General features: G+C 39.5%; 1 protein-coding gene across 8 annotated transcripts in view; it reads left to right on the top strand.

The window, feature by feature from the left end:
- Nucleotides 1-13,110, top strand: part of AMBRA1 (autophagy and beclin 1 regulator 1) — a 182,561-nt gene that overhangs the window by 16,821 nt on the left and 152,630 nt on the right. Inside the window, exons 1-2 of one of the 8 annotated variants that reach the window (XM_068555244.1) lie at nt 1,911-2,078; nt 12,975-13,071. The exons of 6 other annotated variants lie outside the window; for them this stretch is intronic. The gene's annotated coding sequence lies outside the window, so the exon portion shown is untranslated. Of the gene's footprint in view, nt 1-1,910; nt 2,079-12,974; nt 13,072-13,110 lie in introns of those variants that run through there. One more of the 8 variants, XM_068555243.1, reaches the window with a different exon arrangement.

The following is a 13,110-nucleotide window of genomic DNA, read 5'->3' as shown; positions in this document are numbered from 1 at the left end:
ACTAATTATATGATTGCCTTTCAAAGTACATATTCAAACCCTACGTTCTTGGTGTACATAACTTATTTATGTTGATTTCTGGTGTTTTGCTCTAGCAACAAGGCAATAATAATAATGCTGTAGTTTTCCTTGTTTCTTTCAACTGATGATCTGTGTATTTATTACAAATAATAATTAACACTCACAACCTACCAGGAGGCAAGTAATGGTTAGCGCTGGTGTGGTTAACTCCTTTATAGATAGGGAGGTTGAGGCATGGGTATTGTGGAATTTGCCTAAGGTTATAGCACTGTGTTCTGACTCAGATTCATTCAGATTTATTCCTTCTCTTTCTGTCTCCTAAATTAAATAACTCTTTGTAATTTTGACCTAGGTGTGAGGACACGAAAAGGGTTTTTTTCTGTATCTGAGGTTTAGTGCTTGTTCTATAGAAGCAATATAGTATAGTGGTTAGAGTATGCACTTTAGCATCTGATTTTTTTTTTTTCTTAAGTCTTTAATGAATTGTTACAATATTGCTTCTGTTTTATGTTTTGGTTTTTTGGCTCTGAGGCATGTGGGATCTTAGCTCCCTGACCAGGGATCGAACCCGCTCCCCCTGCCTTGGAGGCAAAGTCTTAACCACTGGACTGCCAGGGAAGTCCCATCTGAATTGATTTTGAATCTCTCCTCCACATGGACAAATCATTTAACCTCTCTCTAAGCCTCAGTTTTGTGACTTGTAAATGGGGATAATGATAGTACTTATCTTCATAGTGTTGCTGTGAGAAGTAAATGAGATAATGTGTGGAAAAGTGCTTAGCACTGTCAGGTGTATAGCACATATTCAGTGAATGTTCGATAAAAGTATTGCTTTAAATATATGTGTTATATTCTGCCACTGGGCTTGTCTTTATCAGTTGGTGGATGATTGGATAAATATTGGGATCTTACTGCCATGTACTTGTAAGGCTTTAAGATTGCTGTAACTTTTGAGGTAAGAATACTTTCTTTGAATGCTATTTCAAATTTAGTCTTATATATAATTATTTAAAAATAGGAAGTGATGTTGGATTATATTTATTGTAGTATTAGTTTGTATGAAAATATTTTAAAGTTTCTCCTGAGTTATTCATATTTTCTCAGGCTCATAGTCATAGAAAACTAGAACGTGATTCTGAACTGTTGATTTCCTTCCTTTAATCTATCCCCCCCAAAAACATTACTTTTCATATTTTCTTCCTAACATTTATCAGTACTTGAAAGTGTCATCATTTTTTTAATTACATAAATAATCACATAAGCTCCTTGAGGGCAGGTATGTTCTCATTCGCTGTAGTATCCTCAGTGCCTAGAATAGTGCTGAGTACATAGATACTCAGTAAACACTTGCTGGCTGTCTGTTATTGCTTTTGCATCTTTCCAGTCCCCCTTAAGTGTTTTTTATTTGGGAAGTAGGGGAAATACAATCCAACTTCTAGTCAGAGCTTAACATGACTAGGTTCTTAAAATCCAGTGCCTTATTTTGATTGGCTGAGAAATGTGATTGGCAAGGTAGAAGGGCATCTGGACCTTTTAGCGTAAGAGCTCTGCATTTAATAATTTGACTTCTCCTTTTCCTGAAGCCTTGAGGGAAATTTTTCCTTTCCCTATTCTAGTCAGCCAAGAACCTGACCTGGGCTGACTCTAACATTGGAGAACACTGAACACAGTATCTGCTGAGCCAAGGACTGAGAGTCAAGCTCTGATACTATCTGAAGGAAAAGCCTGAATTCAAATCCTGCTTTGCCTACTGACTCATCTTGCAAACCTAGATGAATTTCTTAACCTCTTCCAGGTTTAAATTTTCTTATTTGTCTGGTGAGTAATCTTACCTGTCTGGGCTTGTGAGGATACCTGGCTTAACGTTCTCAAAGCTTTTTACAGTACTGTTGCTGTGGCTCCAGGAGTTTCCAGGAACTACTGGGGGCAGTGTGGTACTCCGGGAGGAGAGCTGGACTCTTTTTTCCCAAAGACTACGCAGAAAACAGAAAGATGTGATCCTTCGTGATTTGAAATCGGCTCTACTTCAGCCTCCTAATGTTGTTGGTGGATGAAAGGTATGTTGTTGCCAAAGCCATTAGGCCTGTTTGCCTGAGGCAGCTGGGGTCAGTTCCCATTTCTGGGGTTAAGCTGTTTTCATCTCTGTGAAATTTCTTCCATCAAAAGCTACTCTTTTATTTTTTCTTTCTTTCTTTTTTGCTTGCTAGTAGGAAATCTCTTGCCATTTTTGTGCACTTAGCAGTAGCCTTCCTGGTCCTGATTCTGTTGATAGGTTGGGACTCAAAAATTGAGCTTCAATTTCTTTTTGGTTCAGTGGTTTCCTCTGTGTTCTTCCTTGAGTTTTCAGGGGTTCTCAGCTCACTGTTTTCCCCAGAAGAGTTTTCAGGTGAAGCTTCATTTCTTTTCTCTTTATTCTTCTGAGGTAAGTGAGAGTAAGGAAGATTGTCAGTCTCAAATTTGGGTCTTATGGCTTTTTGTTTCTAGCTTTGATCATACTTTGTTTTTGAGCGTAAACTTTACTATGTTGCAGACATTAGGTTATATCATTGTGAGTTACTTTAGGAAGCCATAGTCAGCAAAATCTATAGCAGAAAAGCTGGTGTTTTTTTCCTTCCCTTCATTATAATAACAGTCACTAGAATTTATTTAGTTTTGTATCTTCAAAGCATTTTGGAAAGTTGTTAGCTTATTTGTGATATACCCTGTAGTGGTCTGCCTTACACTGAGTTTATATATAAAAAACACCCTGGGGGGTGTAGATATGAGAAAAAGAGGTTACATTGCTTGCTTATCTCTTGGTACATTTGGGCTGACAACCTTTTACAGGTACTTGATTCACTATTATCTCTTAGCCTAACTTTCTAGAGGCAGACGAGTTGTATTTTAGAGTATTTGTAATTGAACATAAATGCTGTGCATGTCTACAGTACAGGTGCAGGTTCTATTAACATTTTATTTCTGGTCTTTGGCTGCTTATAAAGGGGCTGTGTATAATTTTGGTTGTATAGGTCTTGATTCCATCAAATTATTTGCTTTTAGGTTGTCAGGTGATGAATTAGAGGTACTCTCTGATTCTGCTTCATAGCCACTGTAGTTTCCTTTGCACTTTCTCTTAGAGCTGCATGTGCCGGACTTCTTTGTGTGAAGTCCCATTTATTGTTTATTCTGATTACTGTTGGTTCCTAACTTGGCTTTTACTTAGAAAAGTTGTAATCCTGCCTTGAACTTTTTGCGACTCCTAAGATACTCCAAGGATATTATTCCTTTAAGGTAGAAAGAGAGGGTGTTATTACTTTCAGTTTTTATATGTAAAGTGTGATTTGTTCAAGATTATATAACACCTCAGTGGTAGAAATCAGTCATTGAAGCTTCTTACCTCTTAGTCTTGTCTTTACCCATTAAATCACATCACTTTTATATCCAGCACTCTCAAGCTCAGAAGATACAATATCCCATATTCCCAACATTGTTCTCAGAGAATCCACTGCTTCTGTATTTTGTTCTAAATATGCTGTGTTTCAAATATGAGTATAAAGAAGCATTGTTATATGAGTATAAAAAGTACAAAAGACTCCTGTCATCTCTGTATATGTATTTTTTTAGGTTTAGCCCCCCTTCCCCCTTAGTAGTGGTAGGGATGGATTTGCCCTGTGCATACTCTGTTTCCTGGCCTTGTCTTGATTAATGACATGTACATAATGAAATGACTTGTTGGGATTAGTTAATGGTACAAAGTTTTCTCTTTTTGGAGATATTTGACTCATAGAAATTGAATTTATGACCGTGAAACAACAGCACCACCTATAACTGACCACGTTTTTTTTTCACCTAGGTGTTGCTATTTATGAGAGTTTGGTGTTTGTTTTGGGCTTTCCTCATGGTTGGATATAAATACACACACATATTCATTCTCTTCTATGTTAGGCACTAAAGTAGGTACTGGACTAGGACAGACATGATTTTTGCCCTCACAGAGCTTGTGGTCTCGTGAGGAAGATAGAGTCCTAATAAGGCATTACGTACACTGGGTATTAGGTAGTATTGTTTTAGTTATCTGTTGCTGTACAAAAACCACCTCTGATGTGTGTTTTTTCCCCCCAAACTGGCAAGTATTTCTCCAATTCTCAGCAGACACTGACCGGGTGTCCTACAAATTTAACTCAGTTCTGACACTCTCTACCTGGAGACAATATCTGATCCCACAGGTTTAAGGGCTCAGTCCCAAAAAACTGCACCCCCTCAACTTTAGATGCTGATTGCAAGTCCAGGTTGTAACCTGTGCTTCTGATTGATGGGCTATAGGTGGTAGGTTCCCACAACCCCCTTCTTGGGTTGGACTAATTTGATAGAGCAGCTCACAGAACTCAAATATTTACTTACATTTACCAGTTTATTATAAAGGATTCAGATGAACAGCCAGATGAAGAAGTACATAGGGCAAGATCTGGAAGGGTCCCAAGCACAGGAGCCTCTGTCCCTGTGGAACTGGGGTGCATCACCCTCCTGGGCTGTGAATGTGTTCACCAACCTGGAAACTCATCAGATCTTGTTCAGTAGTATGTATGTATGGATGTATGTGTGTGTATATGTATTTTTTATATCCATTTATTTATTCATTTGGTTGCACTGGGTCTCAGTTGCGGGAGGTGTGCTCCTTAGTTGTGGCTCGCCAGCTCCTTAGTTGCGGCATGCGGGCTCCTTAGTCGTGGCATGCAAACTCTTAGTTGTGGCATGCATGTGGGACCTAGTTCCCCGAGCAGGGATCGAACCCGGGTCCCCTGCACTGGGAGCGAGGAGTCCCAACCACTGCGCTACCAGGGAAGTCCCTTCAATAGGTTTTATAGCGCTTAATCTGCAGGCCCATCTATCCCCTTTCCTCTCCCAGAGGTCAGTGGGTGGGACTGAAAGTTCCAACCTTCTAATCACTTGGTCTTTCTGGTGACCAGCCCCATCCTGAGGCTTTCTAGGGGTACCTCCCTAAGTCACCTATTAGCATACGTTTAAAAGAGACTCCTTATGAATGACAAAATACTTCTGTCACTCAGGAAATTTCAAGGGTTTTAGGAGCTCTGTGCCAAAAATGGGGACTAAGACCAAATATGTATTTCTTATAATAAATCACAGTATCACACCACCTCCAAATTTGTGGCTTGAGACAATGATGTGTTTCTCACGATCCTGTGGGTTAGGAATTTGGGCAGGGTTTGTCTGGTTGGTTCTTCTGCCCTGTGTCGCATCAGTTGGGGTCACTCATTTGTCTGCTTTCAGCTGGTGGCTGGGCTGGGTTAGACAGGGCAACAGGGTTTCAACTCACTGTTCTGACACCTTCAATGTGGCCTCTCCTAGTAGTGTCTTATCATCCAGGTCTCTCTATATGGTCTTTGTCTCCAGTGGGACATCCTGAATTTCTTTGCAGCCTGGTGGTTGGCTTCCAGGAGTGAAAGTGGATGCTGTCAGTCCTGGAACTGGCACATCATCACTTCTGCCATATTCTGTGGTCAGAGCAAGTCACAGGGTCAGCCCAGATTCAGGGAGAGAAAAATATGTTCTTATCTCTTGATGGGCAGAGCAGCATGGGAGTAGGGTAGAAGGAATTGATGGAGACTGTCCTTGGAGAGAACCTATCACAGACAGGTAGACTAAATTAGTTGTGGAGAATCCTAACTCTAGCAATGCAGGGAGGTCACTAGCATATGTGTCTGCCATGTGGATGAGAAAGGGTTGGTATGAGGCTCTACATTGAAGACTCCCCTTTTTCTTTTCTCAGGTGTGTTGATGGTCATATTTCATGTTTGACAAAGGGGTATGCACAGACATGACAGAGTATGTTCAATCACATTCTTTGTTGACTGTTTTTTGAGATTTATGTTCTATCCTGGTTGCCGTACAAAAGTAAATTACTGTGGCATCTATCTCTATTTCCTAATAGGTAATTTTTCTTATTTGGATGGAGTTGGTAGGTTTGTAGGGTAAACATATAGTAGCTGAATTTCATGATATAGTCTTATTTGGCACTTTATCAAATTCAGAGTTATTTCTGGTCAAAGGTTTTGAAGTCCCCTTTTCTCGCAAAAACTATGTAAATAAGTTGCTGTAAAGGAAGGAATGAGAATTTTTTTCATTTTTCCTCAGCATCATTTTTTTTTTTCTGGCCTCACCATGGGGCTTGTGGGATCTTAGATCTCCCACCAGGGATTGAACCTGTGCCCTTGGCAGTGAAAGTGCAGGGTCCTAACCACTGGACTGCCAGGGAATTCCCCTCAGCATCATTCTTTAATTTCCTGACCTTTGAGGAAATGAACATTAAAAATAGAAAGCAAGCTGATTTCCAGTTGATATGGTAAGACAGTGAAATGTTGATTGAGGGCCTAATACATGTGAGACTAGTACGTGAAATAGGAGAGAGACCACATAGGAGGTTTTATCTCAGGCATTAGGGAGTTTTCTGTTGTAATGAAGTATGTAGACTCTGGAGCCAGACTGCCTGGGTTTGGATTCTGAATCCAGCACCGACAGTGTGACTTGTTCTCTTAGGGCCTCATGTACCTGAGGATTGTAAATGAGTTACTTTATGTAAAGTGCTAAGAACAGTGGGAATGAAAAGGACTATGAAAGTGTTAGTTATTATTATTTTAACCATTATCTCGAGATTTTATTATTTTTCTTTTTAAAGGTTACAGTGGTAAGTTTTTTTTTTTTTTTTTTATATGAAATGGTTTGGAGACCTTTGCAGTGGACAGTCTCATTTTGCCTAGAAGAATTTGTCTTTAATTAGTCTGATTGTTTATAGGACTTTGTGGCCTTCAATATTTTTTTTCTCATTAGATTCTGTAATTCTTCATTATAGAATGAAGGTATTATTTTGGTACAAGCACTGGAATTATATAATAGCAAGCACTTTTCATTTGGTAAGTCTTTTAATCCTTGTGGTAATCCTATCATATACGTACTATCTTTTACGATGATGAAACTGGAGTACGGGGAGGTTAAGTAACTATTCCAAGAAACCTTCATGTACCAAGAAACCTTCATGTACCAAGAAAATGACAGAGCCAGGATTCAATCGCCAGTCTGATTTCAGGACCCATATATCACTATACTATACTATCTCTTATTTAGAAATTATGGATAAAAAAATTAAACAAACATTACTTAAAGTTTCTCTATCTAGACTTAAACCACAATTAGCAGTTTGGTATATCCTAGGATATCCTTTAGTACTCCGCATACAGTAGATACACAACTCAGGTAATAGTTGAAGTTTTTATGCTTCCAGGTGTGTTTGCTTTCAGAATTTGTTACCTGTTTACAGTTCTAGATTTGTGATGCTTTGCCCCAAATTCCCTGCTCCCCTCCAAGTTGAGTCTACTCTGGGAGTCAGACAAGAGCTATATAGAGGCAGGGATGGTTGCTGCTGTGGTGCTTACATTTTTGGACTCGGATCATATATGGTGTCATTTGAAGTGTCCTGAAATGCCCTGTAGAAAGTCCTATTAATGAAAACAAAGCTGCCAATTGTAGAAAACCCTGTGTATTTCCACCCACATGGAGTTTCTGAAGAGTACTGGGCCACTTTTAGGCCTCTAATTAAAGGCCTGACATTTTGTAGTTAATTTTCCAGCTGTTGGGAGAACTCTACTTATGCAGGTGATCCTAGGTTTAGTATTTAAAGGATTTCTTTTTTCTTTTAAAGAGTTAACCCTCAGGACTTCCCTGGCGGTCTAGCAGTTAAGACTCCGTGCTTCTAGTGTGGGGGGAGCGGGTTTGATCCCTGGTTGGGGAACTAAGATCCCACATGCCACGTAGCGCGGCCAAAAAAGAAAAAACAAAAACAAAAAAATTAACCTTGGGTTGAATCCTGTATGTTATTTTGGGATATATGTTGGTATTACATGGCTGATTTGACTCTTAGACTTTGCCTACATGGGCATAGTGAAGTGAAGAGAGATGCAGTTACTCAAATAATGAGATCATTGGACTGCATTTTAACAGTGCTTCCAGGCCTAATAACTTTCTGATTCACCCCCCTGGAATGCTATTGATAGGGAGGATTTGGGGTGTGAATTATTAGCCAGGTTTTGCAGATATAGCTCTAAGTTGTTGGTTCTGTTTTTTAATTCACTTTTTATGTAGAGGTAGCCCAAATCTCATTTAATTATTTTTGCCACACAAATGAGTACAATACTTTCCCTGAGTACTTTTTATTTTGTTGTCTGGTAACAGCCTTTGAAATGTTTCTTAGGAATCTGCTACCCTTGGGAATCGTGGCATCTCAGGTCTCAGAGGTTTTAGTTGGCCATGTTGTTTGGTGAGGGAAACCATGGTGAACCCCAAAGAGGATTCAATAGTAATGCCAACAGTAACAGCAGTGGTCTTAATGCTCCGCCACACTTTTCTTATTGGAGCCTCACAACAACTTGATGAGGCGGATATTGCAATTCCTATTTACAGAGGGGGCAAAAAAGTCTCAAAGATGTTAAATAACTTGTCTAAAGTCATATTGCTTGAAGGTGGAGTGAAGTTGCTAGCATAGGGTGATCAAATTGCAAGGAGGACCTGTAAGTCTGACTTCAGTTTCCACTGGGCTGTGCATAATCTCTAGGTGACTTTTATTAGTGCTCGTTAAATATAATTTTGTCCTACAATTAAGCAGAGAAAACCTTTCAAGGTGGTTATCCTCCCATCTTTTTAGAGTGATCATCATGTTATGGGGGGGGTGCTTAGAAATGGGGTGGAATAACAAATAATATTTGTGTTATGTACATATCCCAGTTGTGCCCTTTTGGTTGTACGTGCACAAGGCTTTTGGTGATTGAGAATTGATTCCGGGGGCCTGTGTAATGGTATCACAAAGACTCTTCTTGGCACCCTTTGTCCCAATCTGGTTTAAGGGACAGATTGGGAAACTTGTTTCTTCCTCCTTTTTAAAAAGAGGAATGAAAAACACACTTGACTGGTACTTCCTCCTCAGCAACAGGCCTGCCTGACTGCAGTTTGATTTAGCTCCTTTTGTTCTTTATGGAGAACAAAGTAAAATTTCTTCTCAGGTGGCTGTAAGGAGTGTATCAGGAGAAGGCCCCTTATCCTTTTAAAGAAACAGAGCAAATATTTTTTTTTCAGACAAAAGAGAGACTCTGCAGTTGTTTTAGTTCCTTTGACTTCTTGCCATCAGTCAGACTTTCTCTTGTTTGAACTGTTGGTGTGTTGAGGTCTCTGGGAATTGGTAGACAAGCTCTTCAGTAATTCTGAGCTTTAGTTTTTGAATTTTCTTGATAACTGGTATTTGTAGCAGCTCTTCCCTCGTCCTTCTGATTCCTGTAGGAACTTCAGACTGCATCACAGTTTTCTGAATCATCCAATGTTTGTGACCTATATTTTCTTCCTCTTGAGTTACACGAGGTCAGAAGGTCAGACTTTTTTTAGGAATTGGACTGCTGCTGGTGTTCACCACATGTTATAAGATTATAAATGGTTTAAATATATTTCTCTGAAAGTACTTTTAATGTTGCACTATAGGGCAAGGAACCCTCAAAACTCATTTCTGCTGAACTTCTCTATATTAGGTAAAAGAATGATTGGCTCTAAAAAAATTATAGGCTCAGTTAAGGGTTAAGGTGAATGGATGGTAACTGTATTTCTGCCACCTTCCTGGTTAGTAATTATTCAGCTTTGTGGCAGTTTCACTTCCAGACTTTTGGTCTTAAACCATGAGTTGTCAGGGTCACCAAGGAGATTATTTCTTTCCAGTTAGTTCATCCTTAGTTTATGCAGGAGGTTGGCCTGCACTGTGTTGACATATTCAGTGTGTACATAGTATTTATATTGTAGGCTACTGGGGGATGGGAGCTGTACTACAAGGATACAGGCTAGAGTGTTCCTCAGTCAGTCCTTAGGGAACTTTGTGGTGTATGCGACTAGGAACTTGGAATTATGTTTTTCTGTAGAATCTTTCTGACTTTTTAAATTTTAATATTCCAGGGAGAAAACTCATTTCAGCACAGGCGATAAATATTTTTCCTTCTGTATTTGGATGCATCTAGTTGTGTACTTTTTAGATTGCAGCCTTTCATGAAGTGTAAAGAGCTGATTATTGTTTGACTTTTTACAATAAGCATTTATTACTTTTTAAGTTTAAACAATGAAAAGAACGCTGCCTTTTCTGATGATTGTCACCTATAATCCTGCCACCCAAAGAGAACCATGGTTAATACTTTTTATATTTCTCTTCTATCGTTTTTTTTATGATTTTTAAACATTTATTTATTTATTTATTTATTTTTGGCTGCATTGGGTCTTCATTGCTGCACGTGGGCTTTCTCTAGTTGCGGTGAGCGGGGGCTACTCTTCGTTGAGGTGTGCGGACTTCTCATTGCGGTGGCATCTCTTGTTGCGGAGCACGGGCTCTAGGCGCACGGGCTTCAGTAGTTGTGTCATGCGGGCTCAGTAGTTGTGGCTCACGGACTCTAGAGCGCAGACTCAGTAGTTGTGACACACGGGCTTGGTTGCTCCGCGGCATGTGGGATTTTCCCGGACCAGGGCTTGAACCCGTGTCCCCTGCATTGGCAGGTGGATTCTTAATCACTGTGCCACCAGGGAAGTGCCTCTATCATTATTCTTAAAGATTTAAAAAAAAATAAAATTGGGATCATACTGTATATATAATTTTCTATTCTGCTTTTTTCACTTAACATGTATTTTTTTCACATTATTAAATATTTTAAAAATACATTTTGAATAGGTAATTTCAAAAATTAAAATGACATAAAACAAAAACACTGAGAAGTCTAGCTTCTATCTTTGTCTCCATTTACCTTGTCCCTTCAGTCCCTAATAAGTGACCATTAACTTTTTCTCTTTTTCAAAAGTTAGCCTTACTATATATGTTGTTTTGCTCCTTGCTTTTTCCTCCTCTGAACAATGTATCTTGGAGATCTCTTGCTATCAGTACCCAGAGAATCTTCCTTACCGTAGATTAGTCATTTAGTCCCCTTTAGAGACTTGGGTTGTGCCCAATTTTTGCTATTACAAACAATAAGAAGTAGTAATTAAAGGGAAAAAAATTAAGCGTTTACTCTGCTTCAGTTATTTTATTATTATTATTTTTTTAAAGGACCTTTTGGGCCCCTAAGCTTTTTTTTTTATTTTTTTTTTAATTCATTTTTTATTTTTGGCTGTGTTGGATCTTCGTTTCTGTGCGAGGGCTTTCCCTAGTTGTGGTGAGCGAGGGCCACTCTTCATCGCGGTGCGCGGGCCTCTCACTATCGTGGCCTCTCTTGTTGCGGAGCACAGGCTCCAGACGCGCAGGCTCAGTAGTTGTGGCTCACGGGCCCAGTTGCTCCGCGGCATGTGGGCTCTTCCTAGACCAGGGCTCAAACTCGTGTCCCCTGCATTGGCAGGCAGACTCTCAACCACTGCGCCACCAGGGAAACCCTCTGCTTCAGTTATTAAGGGAAAGTTCTTTATAGAAGAATGCCAGCTAATAAATGTAGAAATAATGATGGAGTTGGAAAATCAACGTATTCCAGCCCCCAAATGAAATAATTTAAAAAGGAATCATCAGTGACTGCTAAACGATTAAGCAAAAGGTTGAAGAGGAACAGCATATTCACATGGTGCCAAATGTTAGCCACAGATCAGTAGTTGTAAAGGGGGAAATATACCTGTATAAAGAGAGCTCTGGCTGTTACAGACTCAACCAAGTGATCATGTTTTGCCAGATGATCATGTAATTTACCAAGTCTCACTAAATGGAACAGTCTGAGAATATGATGTGCTGCATCATGAGATGAGGTACATAGGTAGTAGCATCACCTGAGAAGCATTTTTGCTCAAGCCTCTTAACCTAAATCTATTCAGTGTTTACAGGAAGTATTAGGGATAGAGATGCAAGCTAAATGGCACTGTGAGGAAATAATCAGACAAAACTAGGATGTAACTGTCAACTGCAAGTCAACAAGTCAACTCTCCTGGTCTTTTTAAAAAGCTTGTGTTGTAAACAAACAAACAAGCATAAACAGAACCAACCAAAATAAAACTTGGAGGCCATTCTAGAGTAAAAGAGACTAAAGAGACATAACATCCAAATTCGTTGCTTGAACCTTGATTGGGTTCTGGATTTTTTTTTAGACACTTTTTGGTGTATTTGGTGTATTAAAGGCACAAATGACAAGGGGTGTGATAATGGTATTGTGGTTATGAAGTTAAATGTCTTCATTCTTAGATGCACAGTGAGGTATATAGGATTAGAGTATCTCAATGCCTGCTGAAATGGTTCACAGGAGAATTAAAACAACCCTTATATATCTCTATCCATGGAGATAAATGAGGCAAATTTGACAATATATTAGCAATTCTTGAGTCTAAGTGGTGAGTAGTTGGTATTTACTCTACTGTTGTCAACTTTTCTGTATATTTGAATTTTTTCAAAATATAGTTGAAGAAACTGTTGCAATGAATGAGGTTTATATACGTATTCTTTTCAAATGCCATTTCATTGGGCTGCATATTCCGTTGTTTGGAGGGACCACAATTCTTTAATTGTTGCACATGTGTGTACTTTGCTGCTGGTTGACATTTTAGTAGAATTTGTGTTTATTTTGTGACAGTGTTATACCGTTAAGGCTTGCAGCGGATGAGAAAAAGGAATTGAAATTTTTTCTTTTCTTTCCTCCTCTGTCCTCTATTCTGGAACTTGCGTGGGGAAGAGAAAAAGAGAATGAGAAAGGTACCTCAGAGGGGTTCTGTGCACTTGCTTTTAGGTAGGAGATAGAATTGAAGCTGCTGCAAAAGAACCACACCTTAAGTAATAGCCTTTTAAAATCGGTTACTCGTCCTTTAGTTTGGAGGCTGCCCGAGTGATAAGGAGGACTACCAGCAACTAGGGAAGCAGCTTGGCACAGAGCGGGGCGTGCAGATTTTTTTTTTTTTTTTTGGCCGTGCTATGTGCCATGCAGGATTTTAGTTCCTGGACCAGGGATTGACCCTGTGACCCCTGCATTGGAAGCACGGAGTCCTAACCACTGGACGGCCAGGGAAGTCCCCAGAGTGCAGGTATTGTGTTGTGATTTGTTTTGTTTTTGACGGGGTTTT

This window comes from Eschrichtius robustus, chromosome 11, assembly GCF_028021215.1.
Source record: "Eschrichtius robustus isolate mEscRob2 chromosome 11, mEscRob2.pri, whole genome shotgun sequence".
In the NCBI taxonomy this organism is placed as follows: Eukaryota; Metazoa; Chordata; class Mammalia; order Artiodactyla; family Eschrichtiidae; genus Eschrichtius; species Eschrichtius robustus.
The sequence above is the reverse complement of the archived record's forward strand: the minus strand, read 5'-3'. Positions and strand labels throughout refer to the sequence as shown.